The following is a 20,498-nucleotide window of genomic DNA, read 5'->3' as shown; positions in this document are numbered from 1 at the left end:
ATAATAAATAAATGCTGACCTCCAAGCCAACTGCCAAAAGTCAGACACGGCCCTCTGAGGGAGGGGAAAAAAAAAAAAGTCTAATCTCTTTTCCATCAAGCGTTCAAAACATCAGCCAGACCTCGTTTCACCTCCTGCAGCGTTGAACACTTTAGAAAACGTGATCGCTTTCTAGTAGAGGGGCCCAAAAACAACTGGCAGCATTCATCCAATGATTCCAATGTTTCCATTATCTCATAGTTGCACACAGAGTCTGAAGAAAATCAGGTGAGAAATGTAACTGGCAGAACCCTGAAACATCATCGACAGTACATACACCATTCAAATCCAATAAATGCTCGGATACAGAAAAATAATCACTGAATCTTTGAAGCTGATCAGAAGAAATATCTAGGCAAGATTGGATAACGTGTATGAGGAAAATAAAAACTTTCATGAATAAAATGCAACTGTAACAATCAGACACAAACACAAAACTAAATGAATACTGTACAACATTTATCACGTTATCCTATTGAGATCTTTAAGCTCTTTGGGGAGCATGTTTAATTTTCTCCTTGTTGTCTGGGATCAATTCATATGACATGGTATGACATGATATGGCATATGACATTTGTTTTTATTTTTATTTTTTTTTATATGATATGATGTCAAATAAAATCAAGAAATTTGTCAAATGCACCAGCAATAGTAATAATATGGCTGCAATAATAACATCAAATTCTTCTGTTAGTGTAATCTCTTTATTTTCACAAAAAGAGGATTTTGATTTGGAGATTAGATATAATGGAATGTGAGGATCCAAGGTCCCATGAGGTCAAAAGTAATAAAAAGTTATTACTAAACTGTAAAAGCCAAAGAATGCCGTTCATTGATTTACAAAAGGTAACATGTATTTCGGCTCTCTGTCCTTGTAAAAATGTTTAAAAAAAAACGACTTCCATTTATATCATTCCAACATACTTTGCATGACCAATAAAAGTGAGAAAATAGAAAAATATGATATATGATGATAATAGGTATGCAAATTGTAGCTCAAGGCTCTATCTTTAGGGTATCTTTTCATGTACGGTAAACAACACAACATACCAGGTGATCCTAAAGAAGCTTGCATGAACAGTTCAGGAAATTTAATGGCACTCCTTCCCATACTTGAAAAAATACTTGATATTCATTTGTTTTGTTATTTGTAAAGTAAAAGTAAAAGCAATGCAAAATAAGTCTAACCTTTTTGGCTGAAAAATGAGGCAGTACAGTGGCGGCCCACTCTTTAATGGCGTCCAGATTGTCATGATCCATGCCCTCTTTTGGAGCTTGGGTGGCGCCTTGTCTCCCCCTGTCCCCCTCGTTCTCCCCAGCAAGCAGCATCACCTGTGCCGCGCACCTGTCTTCGAGCAGCACCGATTACTGGCTGCATTTAAGCCTGTCAAGTCCAGCAAGCCTGCGCCTGAGTATTGACACTTGTCTGTGACTCACTGGCCGACGCTCGTACTTCCAGGTTTCTGCGGTACGCAAGTAATTATCCGACGACCCGCATCTGTACTCACCCGATTTTGTTCCCACCCGTCTCCAGTGTTCCTTCCGTGCCTTCGCCGCCTCGCTGCCTGCTCCCGCCGCGCCGCCAAGCCACACCACCTGCTCGCTCCTTGTCGCCGACAGCCCACCACCTTGCCTTGGATATCCTCACCCTCTGCCAACCTGCAATAAACCATTCTAAATCTACTCCCTCCGCCTCAGTCTGCTCTTCGGTCTAGTCCATCTCACATCTGACGTCGCACCGTGACACCAAGATATTTCAAGAAAAGCAACTGTACAACAAAGAGGAGTAAATCCATTAAAATGATGAATGACTAAACGAGCGCGAGCCTGAAACAAAGGAGCAAACATCTTGTGCGTTTTTTTATATTAAGGGGAGTGCTGTAATTAGCGCACGGGTACAAAGTGGCCATTTTGGGCCAGCGTGACATTAATTGGATCTGTCAGTCGCCCGTGTTCCCCTCATGCACTCAAATGATGACAGTCCATCCATTGCAAGATGCTTTCAATCAGCTGTCATTTCCTCATCGAAACATCTGCTTTGAGGACTGTCAGCACACTCTTGGCTTGCAGAGGAGAAATGCTCAGAGTGGATTTTTGGTGTTGTTGGAAGCTGCCTTTTCATCAGCTCTTTGGCAGTGTTGGATTGTTGGCAACCTGGGTATTTCTATGATTTAAAGATCTTCCCAAAATGTTCACGTAAAAATGTCCTCTCTCATCTTGTTCTCTTGGTTAGTTACCTGTTATGCATGTCCTCACCGGGTGTCCCCCCCCCCCACCCAATCCACAAATAAGAACACGATTTGGCTGGTGTAATGTTACTTGTGCTCAGATATCTAGGCAGTCTCGCTATTGTTCTGCTGTGGTTCGCACCCCTATTCCGCTTGTCCACTCTGCCCCTCTGTCTGTCCCCTAAAACTCATTTCTCTCCGGCTGCATTTTCAATAAACATCAGAATGGTAAAACGTTTTAAAATAAGCAGAGGGAGTATTTCAAGCTCCCCTGTTGCACAACAAAACTGTTCCAGCACAAAAGACACACAGATCCACCGTTCTGCAAGGCCATGCAGCTGAACAGGACAGGTTAGAAAAAGAAAACAAATAAAAACAAACAGCAAGGATGATATTTATGCAACGATTTTGACAAGCAGCAATCCCACTGTGAAGAGTGTGCTGATACGCACATTCATTCCATTATTTAAATGCATATGAGTATACACACGCGCACACAAACAAAGGTCACATGGGGTCCAGGTACAAGAGGACTGGGATTAAAGTACAGTACATAGACTCAACTCTAATAAATTAAAATTGCTATAGACAGACAGACAAAGCAGAACCATGTAACAAACCCTGCAGTAAAGTAAAATATATAAACAGCACAAATCATGAAGCATAAATAAAGCACAAATATATATTAGCCAGCTTACGCTAAATGCAAACATCGTCCTGTTTTTATGTCTCTCACCATGAGTAGTTTTACTTTATTTAGTTTTCTTACACAGAGGTTAACTTATGTTTACACTTAAGTGACTGTTAATGTTGTTATAATGTTCGTTGCCTATACAGTTCGTAACGGTTTTGCAATAGATGATTTTGTCCAATTCCATTTTGAAGATTTACTTTGGGAAATGCAGTATGGAAATTAGAATCAGTTTGTTTAGTTGAAGTCATTCTATTTTATCAGTGAAATTATTAGGTCACAGGTATTCAATGTAGGTTTTTGTCCTTGCTGCTTACGTGGGGAGATTTCTTCAGATTCTCTAGATGATACCAAAGCATGACACTCAGCTTCCAATTTCCAATTAACCTGTTCACTTGTGGAATGTTCCAAACAGGTGTTTCTTTTTGTTTTTTTCTTTTGCATTCCTCAACTTTCCCAGTCTTTTGTTGACCCTGTCCCAGCTTTTTGGGAACATGTTGCAGGCATCAAATTCAAAATGAGAGAGTATTTGCAAGAAAACTATGTTCATCAATTTGAATATTAAATATTTTGTCTTTGTAGTGTATTCAATTGTATATCGGTTGAAAAAGGACTGCAAATCATTGTATTATTTTTTTTTTATTTACGTTTTACACATCCCAACTTCATTTGAATTGGGGTTTATAAATAGCACCTCACAGAGAGCACTCACAAAATGCTTTACATGGTTAATATACAGAGTCACAGCAGGAGAAACAGTCAAACACAACGCATCCAAAATGAAAACACTCGCAAGGAGCATGGATCAGACGCAAACATTGAAATAACCGCATAGTAAACGACCAACTCGAGCTGGAGTCAGAGCTCCTCACGTTATTCACTGGGTCACGCATCACATATGCTGCAGTGCACATCTGTGTGTGAGACTTTCGGCTTAACTACACCTTATGAAAGAAATGTTTATTTCTTATTCTTTTTATTATGTTTTATCATGCTTTTGTAGTTATATTTTACTATACAGTGCTACTTTCTTTTTTAAATCAATAGTGGTGTTTTTTGAGGGGCTGGAACAGATTAATGGCATTTTGACTCATTTCAATAGAGAACATAGATTTGATATACAAGTATATTGAGTTACAAGCTTAGTCATAGAATTAATTCAGGTCATAAGTCAAGGTACCACTATTATCATTTATTTACATACTGTATTTTGTGGAAGTCAGTGCTTCCTGTTTGATGTGATCATGTGACATCCAATCTCTCATGCTCCATTTGGAATAATGACATAACACAAAGAGCAGAGCTGAAACGCCACGTGTGTATGTGTGTGTGTGTGTGTGTGCGCGTGCGTGTGTGTCTGTTTCTAACGTGTGTTTGCACCTGCGAATAAATCTGCTAGCCAAATGGCATGGAGCGCAAGGTCATCCATCACTAGCGTTTAAAGAAATGATGATGCTGCGTCTAAACGCAGTTATGACTGCGCTCCTGCGCCATTTGGCAGCATATTAGTTCATGGCACGGGAACCTTTTCAGATGTACCGTGCTGCGCTCCATGTGCGCCCCGTGGCTAAACTCAACCTCTGTTTTAAAGGTCATACACGAGCTGCTGTCGAAGGAACATAATGAAACGGTGGGAACGCAGTCTGCTTCTTTTAGTCGCTTTACACAAGGCTGCAAATGTTGTTAGCATTTTAACTTGGGAACAAGTGAGAAAAGATTGAATTGGAACATGAGAAAACTTCTTTTAACATGATTGATTTTTATAAGGGGCAGTCAGGGATGTACTGAATTTCAGTATTACTTTTCACAAATGCTGCTGAAACACTCTCTCTCACACACACACACCTGAAAAATTATTGGCTCATAAACACTACGGTCACGCTCTCACACATAGTACGAAAATGCTCGCACACACACTACTGAAACACACGCACACAACTGAAAAATTATTCGCTCACATACCAAAATTAAACACCCAACACAAAATATTCACAAGCATATGCCACTAAAACGCTCACACACACACACACACACACTACTGAAAAAGTATTCTCCCACATACCCTACCTAATGAAATGCGCTCACATTCAACTGTAAAATTATTTTCTCACTTACACATATTTAATGCTCTCTCCACACGTGAAAAATGATTCACTGACATATGCTCTCATAAACAGTCTTCAGTACTAACTAATACTAGATTATTGGGCCATGACAGCCCAAGAATGTTATCGATTTAAAAGGCTTTCCATCCCAAGATGGCATGGTGAGGAAGGTGAAAGGCTGAATATATAGAGTAACCTTCAGTTCAAGCTAATACAAAACAGGCTCATCTCATCCCAAAGGCTAGTTAGTTATTGTGGAGGTTCCTTCGGACCTTTCGAGTCGAGTTCATCTACTCTTGTGCTTCCAGTCTGTTGCTCGCATAGTTCATGCTCCTGTTCACTTCTCTCATGACTGACTCGAGCCAACAATCCTCTCAAGCATCAAATCCCAAATCGCAGGTTTGTTTACGTCAGTCATCCGTCTGAGCGGCTCACTCGCGGCCTCCATCTGTTTTGCTCTCTGCCGTCCGTCTGAGCATGTGCAATCCAGTCGGTGATGCTAAATTGATATTCTGCCGTTTTGGAGCAAGTGTTGAAACATCGCAGCATCATAAACATCTTGAGCATTTACAACGATTCTTCAATTTCTGCTCTGTGTCCACCATAGGAGCAGAATTACATCTAAAATAATGAGACAACTGTCTGCTAACAAGAGCTTAATTTGTCATAAAAGTAAGGAAACGCACACCCACACATGACACTTTACAGCACTGTGTCGTTGTCATAACGTTTATCGGAATACGGCATACAGCCGCCGTTTGTTTATTCATCTCCATGTTATTAATAACCGAAAAATGAAAACGATCAGTGGCGCTAAAAAGTTTTGGGTCCGCTGCCTTTATATAAAAAAATATATATTTTATATTGTGCATTATTTGTTTATGTGTTTATTTGTTTCAAGGATAGTCCCTTGAGATGCATCATCTCATTTTCAAGGGGATCATTTCAACACATAGATATAATTACCAAGATACAAAATAATAAAAGGTAAACAAAATCATAATACACAAGCAACACAAACACAAACACACACTTGATGCTCCTCTAAGCTGAGACTCCCACCAACAAGCCAATATTTATAAAATACTGTGCTATTATATACAGTAGATGGTGTATAGTGTACACAACATCAAGACAAAAGATAAAGCATTGTTGGAATATCGTTGAAGTAAATATTTTAATAATTTTGTAATGATTTCTTTTATCTTTGAAGCATTATTATTAATTTGTGTAATTGCAATGCCTTGATTTTACTGAGGTTAACAGAGTCACAGCCATGAATACACTTCTACTAATAATTTCTTAAAGGGTCGCATATAATACAGTATAAAGACGCTAAATACAAAATAATGACTAAAACATAACATATTATATCATGATAAATATACAGCACAGGTTATGACCGGCCCACCACAACCTAGCTCAAGGTGGTCCAAAAGGGTCCACTCAAAAAGGCTTAACATCCTGCTTCATTATTTGCTAGACAAAGTCTTGAGCAGACATCATTTTGGAAAGAAAAAAAAAAAAAGGCTGCCTTTGGTGTGGAAGACTGTGTAGAACTACTTCACCCCCCCCCCCCCCCCCTCACAAAATTACTCGGGAATCGTTAAGAGAATTGATACAGAATTGGATTGATAAGCAGAATTGACATTGATAAAATCGAATCAATTTCCAACCCTAATCGAGTGCCACTAAAATGGTAAAATTTGGAATTTTACCAAAAATCTTTAAGAGGGAAGGGGAGGAAAAAAAATAAATAAAAAAAATTAAAAAATCAACAAAGTTCAAACCGCCATAACAGATGACATTAAGCAAGAGGTCATCATAATGCATGAGACCTCAAGCGAACCTCTCAAGATTTCATTGTTTGTTTTAGAATTAAGCTAGCAAACATTAAGGCAAAGTTATGTGGTTGTTTTAAATACACAAGCTGCAAATCTTTGCTTTAAGCTTAGTTTGACAGTAAACTTCAACTAGGAGTGGCAGTAAACAGCTTGCAGCCTCGTTCTGAAGAATGTGTCACTATCTGCCAAACTGCTGCTTTTTGTGAACTGAGTTGAGTTCACTGCCATCATACAGAGCAGTTATCTCAAAGTTTTGCTTGCCAGTCAAAGCAAAAATAAAAAATAAATCGACCAAACGACGACTCATACCTTAAATAACGGGTCGGGTCACTCGTATCACACCAAAGGTTACATACTGTAAGTGTCATGAACGGAACAAAGGACAGGACCCAAAATGCACGACTCCAATTCAAATGGACAGTTTCAAAAAGAGAGGTTTAATAAACTGGCAGAGGTCGGTACACAGGCAGGCAATCCGCAAAGGCAACAGTATTCAAAAAAAGTGATGCAAAAAGGCAAGGTCAATTATCAGAACACGGTCTAGTCTTACAATGAGTCGGTGACGTGGAAACAAGGAATGCTGGAACGTGACAAGATACAACGAACTGGCGACCAGAAAGAATGAGACACGAGGTTAAATGCATGGTGTAATTACGGTAAACGAGGTACAGGTGGGGAAGATGCTCCATAACACACACCCATTACAGTAAGTGGACTGCTTAACTTATTCTGGTTTACTCCATTTTACACTTTAAAAGTATGAATATTAAAAAGAGAGATACATGGAGGTGAGGCACATTGGCATTCTGCCTTTTTCCTTCATGATCAAAGACTATTTTTACAGTTTTTATACACAACGGTGAAATTATTTTTACACTTAAAACATCACCTGCACAGTAAATAAAAGGGTTTGTGATCACAACAATGTGACCCTGATTGTACATCATTTCTAATGGGAACAATTAACGTTGACTCGCGTCAGATCTGGGACTTTTTTTCCTGTACGTTTTCCATTTCCGCTGGAAAGACAAACATTACATTTTATTGCGCTGTGTCCTTTTGCTCACTACATTATCAGCAGAAATTAGGGCAAGGGGTCTTTCATGTCAAGGTTCGGCCTCAGGCAAGGCCCCCTCCCATGATCTGAACTCAGCATTTTATCCAGACAAAGGCCTTTTATCTACTGTACCGACAATGCAGAGGTGGCACTTTTCTGTGCCTCCTACTTTTTGTTTCTTTTAAAAAGGAGATAACATGAAAGACAAATGAGCCAAACAAAGGACAAAGCTTGTTTGCAGGTTATGTTAGAAATGTCAAGCTGTGCAGAAAATCCCTCCTTTCATAGAAAAGGTGGCCATCCAATTTTGTCCTTTTTTCTACAATGATGAAGTGCATAGAAAACCAAAACTCATTGATTCGTAAGTAACAACACACCATAGGCCAACACAAACCCTCCAACATATTAAAGCGACTTGTAGTTACACACTGCTCCTCCTGAATCTGAGATTCGACTCGAGTTTTTGCTTCAGCGACCACCAAAGCTGCAATCCGTTTGGCCAGCCGGTACCCATCAGCTGCCTCAGGACTCCCACAGGCCAAAAAGGCCCGATAGGATGGGGGGGGGGGCGTTCCTCCCAATCACTCCCTTCCAGGTCTCACTCTCATTGTCCACGTGAGCATTGAAGTCCCCCAGCAGGACGATGGAGTCCCCAGCGGGAGCGCTCTCCAGCACCCTCTCAAATGACTCCAAAAAAGGGTGGGTACTCTGAACTGCTGTTTGGTCAGTCAGGACCCGTCCCCCCACTTGAAGGCGGAGGAAGGCTACCCTCTCGTCCACTGGGATGAACCCCGACATACAGGCGCCGAGCCGGGGAACAATAAGTATACCCACACCTGCTCGGCGCCTCTCACCGTGGGCAACTCCAGAGTGGAAGAGAGTACAGCCATAAGTATTCAGACCATTTGCCCAGTATTTAGTTGAAGCACCCTTCTGACCTTCTTTTTGGTAATGATGCAACAAGTTTTTTACACCTGGATTTGGGGATCCTCTGCCATTCCTCCTTCAGATCCTCTCCAGTTCTGTCAGGTTGGATGGTGAACGTTGGTGGAGAGCCATTTTCAGGTCTCTCCAGAGATGCTCAATTGTGTTTGAGTCAGGGCTTTGGCTGGGCCATTCAAGAACAGTCACAGAGTTGTTCTGAAGCCACTCCGTTATTTTAGCTGTGTGCTTAGGTTCATTGTCTTGTTGGAAGGTCAACCTTAGGCCCAGTCTGAGGTCCTGAGCACTCTTGAGAAGGTTTTTGTCTAGGGTATCCCTGTACTTGGCCGCATTCATGTTTCCTTCGATTGCAACTAGTCGTCCTGTCCCTGCAGCTGAAAAACACCCCCACAGCATGATGCTGCCACCACCAAGCTTTACTGTTGGGACAGGTGATGATTAGTGCCTGGTTTTCACCACAGATACAGCTTAGAATTAAGGCCAATAAGTTCTATCTTGGTCTCATCAGACTAGAGAATCTTATTTCTCACCATCTTGGAATCCTTCAGGTGTTTTTTAGCAAACTCCATATAGGCTTTCATGTGTCTTGCGCTGAGGAGAGGCTTCCGTCGGGCCACTCTGCCATAAAGCGCCGACTGGTGGAGGTCTACAGTGATGGTTGACATTCTAGAACTTTCTCCCATCTCCCGGCTGCATCTCTGGAGCTCAGCCACAGTGATCTTTGGGTTCTTCTTTACCTCTCTCACCAAGGCTCTTCTCCCCCGATTGCTCAGTTTGGCCGGACGGCCAGCTCTAGGAAGGATTCTGGTAATCCCAAACGTCTTCCATTTAGGGATTATGGAGGCCACTATGCTTTTAGGAACCTTAAATGCAGCACAATTTTTTTGTAACCTTGGCCAGCTCTGTGCCTTGCCACAATTCTGTCTCTGAGGTCTTCTGGAAGTTCCTTTGACCTCATGATTCTCATTTGTTCTGACATGCTCTATGAGCTATAAGGTCTTATATAGACAGGGGTGTGGCTTTCCTTATCAAGTCCAATCAGTATAATCAAACACAGGTGGACTCCAGTGAAGGTGTAGAACCATCTCAAGGATGATCAGAAGAAATGGACAGCACCAGAGTTAAATACATGAGTCTCACAGCAATGGGTCTGAATACTTATGGCTGTGTGATATTTCAGTTTTCTTTCAATAATCTGCAAAAATTTCAACAATTCAGTTTTTTTTCTGTCAATTTGGCGTGCTGTGTGTATATTAATGAGGAAAAAATGCTGAAACCTAAATGATTTTACCAAATGGCTGCAATATAACAAAGAGTGAAAAATGTTATGGGGGTCTGAATACTTTCCGTACCCACTGTAGATACTACTTCAAATTAAGCAGAACTCATGTAGTTCTATGGGGTCACTCACAAAAGCACTGACCCAAATGACCAGACACACATTCTCGATGTTGCCGCGCCGTCTGTGTCGCAGATGACTCTCAACTGTTACGGTCATGTGGAACAAATGTGCTGCCAATGTTGGTCGTAATTATTGTCCACTTCAGATAACAGAACATCAGCATGGGATTTATGAAAACATCTCACTTGTGTGTGGACATTTTTCTCAAATAATGAACAAATGCATTTAGTATACACCAAAGCTTTACAGTTCACAACTCTCAGTCAAATTGTACAAAGGCAATAGATGATCAAACTGCTTAAACAAAGACCATTGGCAGCTTTCAAAATTTTAATGCTTTAAACCAGTGTTCCCCAAAGTTTTTTGCACCGTGGACCAGTTTAGAAAAAGAAAAAAAAAAGAAGAAAACAAGACAAATAGAATCGTGTCCTTCATTTATTTTGTAAAACACTTTTGGCCATTAAATAAAAACATTTAACTCATGTCAAATATGGCCATTAAAATTATATGAAAACAAAGTGCAATAAAAGGCATGATACATTAGTTCAGTGGCAGGGGGTGCATTTCAAACATGGGCCTTCGCTCAGCCATCCATCTTTCCTTTGTATTTCTGTATCAAAGGAATTCCTGAGGCCATTTGTTTGTTTATTAGGGCTATACCCCTCTCTTCAGACAATAACACATCCTAGTTTTACAACAGGGGTTTGTGCCTTGAAAGAAGTTTCTTCTGCATCACAAGAGATAACACCAAATTTGGCTATGGGAAGTCCCCAGGTGCAGGGTTTAATTTCACACCCCGATAGTTAGACCTTTATAAACTGATGACCAAGAATTTGGACGTTTTTATTTTGCTAATCTGACTTTGAAATCAGTTGTTTTGACACGTAGGCATCTGAATCAGATTTAGAATCGGAATCATCTTTATTTGCCAAGTACGTAAAAAAAAAAAATAAGGAATTTGTCTCCGGTAGTTGGAGTTGCTCTAGTTCGACAACAGACAGCCATTTGACAAAAAATACTTTTGAGACATAAAAACATAAAATGTAGTACAGACAGTCACTGAGCAATGAAGATTTACCGGTAATGTGATAATGCTGTTCCAATTTTTTTTCTTTTTGGACAATTGTACAAATGATGAAGAGACCTCTTGCAATTTAGAGCAGTTTGAGATGACTAATAGAGCAATAATCTGGTATGGTGACAATTGTGCAAATGGTGCAGAGACTTCAAGAAACGTAAGCAGTTTAAAGTGACTAGTAGTGCGATAATCTGGAAAAGTGTCAATTGTGCAAATGGTGCAGGTACTTCTCAAGCACGAGTGGCCAATATTGGTCAAACCACATATATGCAAATAGTGCAGAGGGCCGAGACTACTACAGTGAATGTACGAATAATGTAGAAGTGTCCAGACAGAGATGTGACAACAATCTCAAGAAAAAATTGGCAGCATGTTAGAATGGTAAGTTAACTGTTTAAGAAGTTAATGGCAAGAGGGAAGAAGCTGTTGGAATGTCTGCTTGTTTTAGTTTGCATTGATCGATGGTGCCTACACCTAAGGGAAGGAGCTGGAAGAGGTGGTGACCAGGATGTGGAGGGTCCAAGAGGATTTTGCATGCTCTTTTCTTACAACCCCAATTCCAATGAAGTTGGGACGTTGTGTTGAACAAAAATAAAAACAGAATACAATGATTTGCAAATCATGACTACTGTCTACCGCTGCACTTGATTAGGGAGTGTAAAATAAAATAAAAACAATCATTCACATTCACACCTACAGGTAATTTAGAGTCTCCCTACCATCCAGCCATCCATTCATTTTCCTCCTCTTATCCAAGGTCGGGTCGCGGGGGCAGTAGCTTTAGCAGGGAAGCCCAGACTTCCCTTTCCTCAGCCCCTTCGTCCAGCTCTTCCGGGGGGACCCCGAGGTATTCCCAGGCCAGCCGGGAGACATAGTCTCTCCAGCGTGTCCTGGGTCGTCCCCGGGGTCTCCTCCTGTTGGGACATGCCCGGAACACCTCACCAAGGAGGCATCCTAAACAGATGCCTGAACCACTTAATTTGGCTCCACTCAATTCGAAGGAGGAGCGGCTCGACTCTGAGCACCTCCCGGATGACCGGGCTTCTCACCCCATCTCTAAGAGAGTGCCCAGACACCCTGCGGAGGAAACAAATTTCGGCCGCTTGTATCCGGGATCTTGTTCTTTTGGTCACGAACCAAAGCTTGTGACCATAGGTGAGGGTAGGAACGTATATCGACCGGTAAATTGAGAGTTTCGGCTTTCAGCTTAACTCCTTCTCACCACAACGGACTGATCAAAAGTCTGCAGTGATGCATGGATCAGTCTGTCAATCTCCCAGTGACAAAGGGCAGCCTTGGGCAGAGTCCAACCCTCACCGGAATCTGAATCTGACTTACTGCCGGCAATGCCAACCAAACTCAGACACCTGTCGTACAGGGACCGGCCAGCCTGTATCAAGGGGTTCGGTACCCCTTACTACTGAAGTAACCCCACAGGACTCCCCGAGGGACACGGTTGAACACCTTCTCCAAGTCCACAAAACACATGGAGAATGGAGAACTCCCATGCACCGTTGAGGACCCTGCCGATGGTGTAGCGCTGTTCCATGGCCAGGACAAAATCCACACTGCTCCTCCTGAATCTGAGATTTAACTTCCCGACGTACCTTCCTCTCCAAAACCCCTGAAAAGACCTTACCAGGGAGGCTGAGGAGTGTGATCCCCCTGTAGCTGGAACACACCCTCCGTTCCCCCTTCTTAAAAAGGGGGACCACCACCCCAGTCTGCCAATCCAGAGACACTGTCTACGATGTCCATGCGATGTTGCGGAGGCGTGTCAACCAGAACAGCCCCACAACATCCAGAGCCTTCAGGAACATTGGGCAAATCTCATCCACCCCCGGGGCCTTGCCACCGAGGAGCTGTTTTTACCACCTTGGTGACCTCAACCCTGGAGACAGAAGAGCCCGCCTCAGAGATTCCAGACTCTGCATCCTCATGGGCAATCCGTGATGAGCAGAAAAGTCCAATAACAGAACACCGCAAGGGTTCTGATCGGGGTGGCCGTTCCTCCCAATCACGCCCTTACACATCTCATTGTTATTGCCCAAGTGAGCATTGAAGTCTCCCAGCAAAACAGAGTCCTCTCCAGCACCCCCTCCAGGGACTCCAAAAAGGGTGGGTACTCTGAACTGCTGTTTGGTGCATAGGCACAAAGAACAGTCAGGACCCGACCCACACCCGAAGGCGGAGGGACGCTATATTCTCGTCCACCAGGGTGAACCCCAATGTACAGACGCAGAGACGGTGGGCAGTAAGTATACCCACCCCTGCTCGGTGCCTCTCACCGTGGGCAACTCCAGAGTGGAAGGGTCCAACCCCTCTCGAGAGGACTGGTACCAGAGCCCAAGCTGTGTGTGGAGGCGAGCCCAACTTTGTCTAATTGGAACTTCTTGACCTCACACCAGCTCGGGCTCCTTCCCTGCCAGAGAGGTGACATTCCATGTCCCTAGAGTCAGCTTCTGTAGCCGGGGATCGGATCGCCAAGGTCCCTGCCTATGGCCACTGCCCAGCTCAAATTGCACCCGACCCCTATGGCCCCTCCCACAGGTGGCGATCCCATGGGAAGGGGGACCCACGTTACCATTTCGGGCTGTGCCGGGCCGGGCCCCATGGGTCCAGGAAGTCCCAAAGGGAGGGGCACAGGAACCAAACCACCGCCCCCCACGCCCAATCACCACCCCTCACCCAGCACGCTCCACCACTGCCACCACCCCCACGATCCCCGGAGAGGATAGGGCCCCCAGCCACCAACAGGGCCCAATGCAGGAGGCCGCTGCCACCCGAAAAAAGTCAAATCCCCTCGCAGCCTGACAACCGAAGGGGAGGTGAGGTTGGTCAGGCCCCAGGAGTCAAGCCAAGAGAAATCTGGATACCCACCACCCACCCTATTACTATGTTTACCAGGTCCCTGTCTGGCAACCACTATCCCTGTACCATGATCGTGTATGCTGGGGTCTCGTGCATTAAAATATAATGTATATTTTAATTGTGTAAATCGAGCCGAAAGAGTGCAGTTCGTAACGCGACATATTCCAATTTCTACCGAATTGGGAATGTGTTGTCTACCTATGCAAATGTGCAGTGTTATTGTGTGCCACTCATAACCTTAAAATTGCGTATGTCAGGACAATCATAAATCAAGGACCCCCGTTATAATTATTCTTGTAAGAATACAGCTGTATTTCTTCTGCAGAACAATGTCACAACAGAAAAAATACCGGACAAAGAACAGAACCCTAAGGGCCTCCACAAGGGGACTCCGTTGAAATTAATATTAATTCACCAAGCTCCTGCAACTGGAACTCACTGCTGAAACTTAAGAGATGTTTACCTTCCTTTTTGTTAGTTATTTGTCTATTATTGGCTGACACTCTGGCAGAAAGATAAACAACTTCTTTGTTGCTAGCACATTTCTGCTCATCTAATAAAACTAACGTTTTATGCTAAATGAACAACCCTCCAATCTATTCAGAACACACTAGATGCTCTTTTGTAGATGAACGTGACTGCACCGAGCTCAGGAAGCAATTGTCTCGTAGTCTGTGAAAATCAATTAGCTCATTCAGTCAAGATGACTTTCACAGTTGAAGCCCCCCCCCCAAAAAAAAAGCTCATCAGAGCGCGTGCATTCTCCCACTATTGACTCACTGTCCTTATTTGTACTGGGAGTCGATTCAGATGCATAAACAGGATTCATCACATTCTGAGACTTGACAATCCAATAGTCCACATGAGCCATGACTTATTTTGATTCATTGTATTAATCCTTTTTATATTAATTAAGCTGCTCAATGGTTGTTTTAAGGACAGGAAACACTTAAAAACAGCAGAGTGGGCAATGATGAATTACACCTGAAAAGTCGTAATTGGGCTTGTGCTCCTGTCATGTTTATATTCGCTTCCAACCAAACAAAATGAGTATTCTATTAAATACATTTTTAGACCAATTATACCTCATTATGACACTACAGATACCAAAAGGCAGCATTCAGATTAGTGAAATCCAATCCTAAACCAAAACTAACAAACTAATGTACAAAAATGAATGAATGAATGAATGAGTATTATATTTTAAACAGAATAAATATAAATAGCTTTCCATTTTCTAGACCTCATTTGGGGCACTAGTGAGCTGGAGCCTGACTTTGGGCAATTCACAAAGTAATTCAAAAAGTACCAAAAGAACAATAATAAATAAAGTGCTACGAGTAAGTAGTATAAGTTACAAAGTCCACTGGAAAAAAAAGGGAAACAGCAGGATTTTAAATTTACTAAATTGTAAAAGTATATCCAATACAATCGTTTCACATTCCTCTTGCAAACATGATTATATCATGTGAAGTCGAACTGTTTCTGAACATAATTAAAACTATGTATTTGTATTGTGTTCATTTAAAACATTGTAATTGTGTTTGGTGACTGACTGGAGTGGAACATATGCTGAAAACCGGCCAGAACTGGATTGCATACACCCGCGAAATCACCAAGCTTGGCAATTGTTTTTGTGCCTCTTTCAACAGAGAGAAGCTGGTGCTGAAAAGGTGAATTCATCAAATTGCTTCATGTTGGTTTTCAAATAGTACTTCTCTATTGAGTCATCTTTGCATATTGAAGATAACTTACAGAATGTTTACATTTGTTTTTCCTCTTTCGTCACAGGCAGCAAGTATGAAGTAACATTAGCCAGCACTAGCATAGCTGCTAACTAGTTTAGCCGTTTAGTTACCAGCTGAAATAAAATACTCTATTAGCATTGTGTGGCTAAGACAATGCTGAAAGGTGATATTAGGCAACTTGTCTCTACTGTACAACATTTTCACTGTGAGCAAATATATATTTTGTTTTCATTTTGGGTCACGTTGTTGAGTGCTGTCCGTACCCCTAGATGGTAAGAATGCCAAAGGGATGGAATTGAGGGGGGATAAAAGAGGAAATGAAAGCATTCAGTCTCCAGTCCAAACCTTCGTTGTGATACTTGATATAAAAAAAAATAAATAAATAAATGGAGTCATACTCCGGGCTAATTTAGAGCAAAAGACAAAAATATATGAATCTGTATATGAAATACGTGACGTACAGAGCAAACAAAGTTAGTGCTTTATGAAAGAATGCACCCGGAACATATTGTGTGTTTAGCTGCATTGCTTTGTGCTCTTTATTAATTAAAGCAGTCCATTTGGTTTACCTCACTAACTCACACATTTTCTACACAGGAACATTGTTGCATTCAGAAAAGCTCTAAAGTGATAAGTGCTACCGTATTTATCTTGTGTATATATAAATCAATTATGTTTGTTTCTCAATAGAATACAATCAATTAAATGCGGACATGCTACACTCCTAGTTAAATGATCATTCTCAACAAGCCTTAAACAGTGCAACAAAGCAATTAAAATAAAAAGACATTTGGTGGTTAGACTTGGAGTTAAATATTTTACTCAACGTATTTTGGAAGTGATTCCCATTTTAATTAATTTTAAAGTTAAACTTTAAAATGGCACCATGGTGCCTTTTCTAATTGATTAGAAATAAGAGATAAGCAGCTTGACTGTGCAAACAAATAATTATTTGCTCTCTGGTTCCATTTTGTGGTTTTGGGGATGTGGGAGGAAACTGGAGAGAACATGCAAACTCCACACAGGTGAGGCCGGACTTGAACCCAGGTCCTCAGAAATGTGAGGCGGATGTGCTAACCAGTCGGACAAAGTGCCGCATGTACATGTTCAAATTAGGTAAATTCAAAAGACTTTTTTTTTTCCAGAGTACAAACCGACTAACAAGAACAGAATAAATAAAGCAGGTAGTATTACCATACAGCAAACAACTTGGGACTCAGGCATGATGCAGCACCTTCTTGGTGTGGTCGTAGGGCTCAAGACAGGAAGCTGATTACAATTACCCCCAGGTGTGTGCCTCCCTGCTGAACTCCTCCCTGCACTGGGAGCGCCAGCTGATAGGAAACAAAACCTCCCCCTGACAAAATTTGACACAAAGAACCATTTACACTCACATTCACTTGATTTTAAAGCAAGAACCCTATTGGAGAACCTTGTCTGGTAGCAACCTCCAACACAAGACCAAGCAACTCGAGTCATATTGAGCAATATTTGTTCCAAGCGGTGAGAGTAAGTCTGTTGGTGTTTTTAGCACTAGCATCTTACAGTATGTCGCTGACAAGCTGCTGCATCTCTCTGGAGGAGGCCTGTTATGCTTCCTGTCACCAGCAGGACAGATGAATTATTTGTGTCTTGGTATCCATTAGCAGAGGGTGACCATAACAGGACAGGGCAATGAAAGTTCATTCAAGTGGTGCAAAAGGCAGTGCATGCTCTTATCTGTCTATTTGTCGAACATTTGTAATAAATGAGGATTATAACTGGCAGGTGAATACTTGTAACGTTGCCAGAGAGCGCTTTCACCGCATTTCGACCTCACAGTACAATTCAATTTACCAAGGTACGAGCTGGCATCCACATCTGGCTCTGGTTTACATTTGCACTGTGGATTGAATGATCATTGCATCAGCTATATAAATAGTGTGACTTCATTGCAAAGTAAACTAGAGATGGGCATTGATCTAAAATTCCATGATCAACAATATAGTCTTCGAGTGTTCCGATCTAAGATTTTAATTTACATTTAATAATCAGCATCTCTGGTGAGTATTCTATTAAATTTTTTTACATTTTAGATACATATTGATTCTGAATTGCTTCAGATTATGTGTTTCATAATTTTGTATAGTATTGATGGTTTTCGTTTGTATAATTGAAACATCATAGTGGTGGTATTAAGAGGTGGATTTATTTGGGTAAATACCCACTGGAGGGCCAGATACCAAATTCGAGGCACTGTTCCAGGGTTTAATCGTAATAATAAAGAACTTTACACAACAGTCATTTGCATTATTACCACTGCCAAACAAAAATGCAAGATAGATTATAGTTTGTTAGTGTTGGTTCAGATTTAATAAAAGTTCTGATTAAATGATTTATTTCCTACTTTTCTCCATTAAAGTCCATATGCACTCCAATAAGGCAGTGACCCACCAAAACTAGCAAAATGCTGTGGTGAACAAAAAGAAGCTGGACGTGTGTGGCAAATGGCACCCACTAGCGATGTAAAAGTTGAATTTTTAGGTCTCGTATTGGATTTCATGTAACCAGGTGTAACTAATCATTTAAATCTAAAAAAATATCTTTTCAATCGTTTGTGACTATATTTAGTGAGACAGCCCAGAATGAACCTCTTCCCATGCTCGTTTAGGTAATACTGCTACCATGACAACACATTCATATGCCATTATGGAACAAAATACTGTATGTTTACCAAAACCTTAACTGACTACAAGCCCACTGTCCAAATTGGTTGTAAACCGCAAAAGAAAAAAGAAATAATGAGAATATGCTGTTTGTTCCCTAGCAACAATAAACAACATTAGTTTTAGTGTTCGGAAACAGCATTGCAAATAGCTGACCTTTTTTCAGAGAGTAATGCCAAATTTTTATATATAAATCAATGATGTTTTTTTTTAAGTCCAGTTTTGATGTTCTTGTCTATTTTAGGGGTTGCAGTCTTTCAGTGCTTCGCTTCCTTAATTACAGCCATGCTACATGAAAGATGTCCCACTTCCTGCCCACGCTTCCGCAGAATCGCTCAGCATCATATTATTCCTTTGGGTATTAAAGGACTACACCAAGTGTGAACAGGAGTATCGTCATACTATTCAAATTAGGGTTTTTTTTGTAATCTCTCCGACTGTATCTACTCACGCTGAGATGGTGTGGTTTAATGCACTTTCACTGCACTCCATTACAACTTCCTAAACAGCATCCCTTCCTCATTATTAACCACAATGTGACTATTACACATTTGCAAGTTGCTGGTGACCAGGATGTGGAGGGTCCAAGAGGATTTTACATTCTCTTGTCTTAGTTGCAGTCAGAGTTTGTCCTTCAATGTCCTTTTGTCCATCAGCTGCCTCAGGAGCAAACCAAACCAAAAAGGCCCGCTAGGACTCTTTCTTCAGCTTGACGGCATCCCTCACCGCTGGTGTCCACCAAAGGGGTTCGGGGGTTGCCGCCAGACAGGCACCGACCACCTTAAGGCCACAGCTCTGGTTGGACGTCTCAGCAATTGAGGCGCGGAACATGTTCCACTCTGACTCAATGTCCCCCGCCTCCCCGGGAACGTGAGGGAAGTTTGTATCAGTTTATTTTTGAAAGGGGACAATGCAATTTCATAAAACACATGAAGTACACATGGTTAAAAAAGCCAGAGTTAGCCAGAAGGCTAGTTTTCATCTGTAGTCCCCTGGCCATGATGTAAAAAGGCAGTAAAATACATCTACAAGACAATATAATACAGGATACATAATCAAACTATACTATTAAGAGAGAATAAAACCATACTTTTTTTGATCATAACAAAAAGACAACATAACATACTTGTCTTTTAGTGTTGGCAGCTATAGGTGTTAACTAGCCACATTTTCAGTTTTTTTGTGAAGGGCTTGTATGTTGTAAGCAGTTTAACCTCCTCAGGTACTGAGTTCCACTCACCAGCGCTCCACACTGACCAGGCTGACTTACTGAAAGTGCTCCTGCGCAGAGGAATGAGACAGTCACCTCTGACAGAGCCTCGAGTGACACGCTCAGAGCTGTTTCTTTGGCTGATGAACTCAGCCAGAGGAGCTGGGGCCAAATCATGCAGTACTTTATAAATCAAATTTAAATCTGCATATATGTGAAGACGATCCCAGTTTAAAAGACTGTATTTTTTTTAAATTGCACAGTGATGATAGTGCCTTGGTTTTTTATCCATCACTTTAATTACTTGTTTGTACAAAACTTCCAATGGTTTTTTTGCATTCTGACCAGCCTGGGACCAACTGGTTATGCAATAGTTAAAGTGACTAAGAATCATCGAATGCAGGTAAATTTTTGCAGCTTCAGTTGACATTTCATTCCGAATTGCACGAAAAGTTCTGGCGGGAGTTGAAACTCCTTCTGACAGGGGATTCTGCCAGATGTTCCCAGCAGATCGTCACAATACATTTGGGCCTACCAGGTCAGACCAGCATCTTCCCCCACCATCGGAGCCCACAGAC

The 20,498-nt window shown here is 41.7% G+C and overlaps 1 long non-coding RNA gene across 1 annotated transcript; it reads right to left on the bottom strand.

The window, feature by feature from the left end:
- Nucleotides 1-261: 261 nt before the first annotated feature.
- On the bottom strand, nt 262-17,315 carry LOC133484779 (uncharacterized). The gene is made up of 3 exons (XR_009790493.1): nt 17,200-17,315; nt 1,548-1,698; nt 262-1,447 (listed from the first exon to the last, which is right to left on the bottom strand). It is a non-coding gene; the product is annotated as an uncharacterized LOC133484779 (long non-coding RNA).
- Between the last annotated feature and the right edge of the window lie 3,183 nt (nt 17,316-20,498).

This window comes from Phyllopteryx taeniolatus, chromosome 10, assembly GCF_024500385.1.
Source record: "Phyllopteryx taeniolatus isolate TA_2022b chromosome 10, UOR_Ptae_1.2, whole genome shotgun sequence".
In the NCBI taxonomy this organism is placed as follows: Eukaryota; Metazoa; Chordata; class Actinopteri; order Syngnathiformes; family Syngnathidae; genus Phyllopteryx; species Phyllopteryx taeniolatus.
This window is presented reverse-complemented; position numbering and strand designations above follow the sequence as displayed.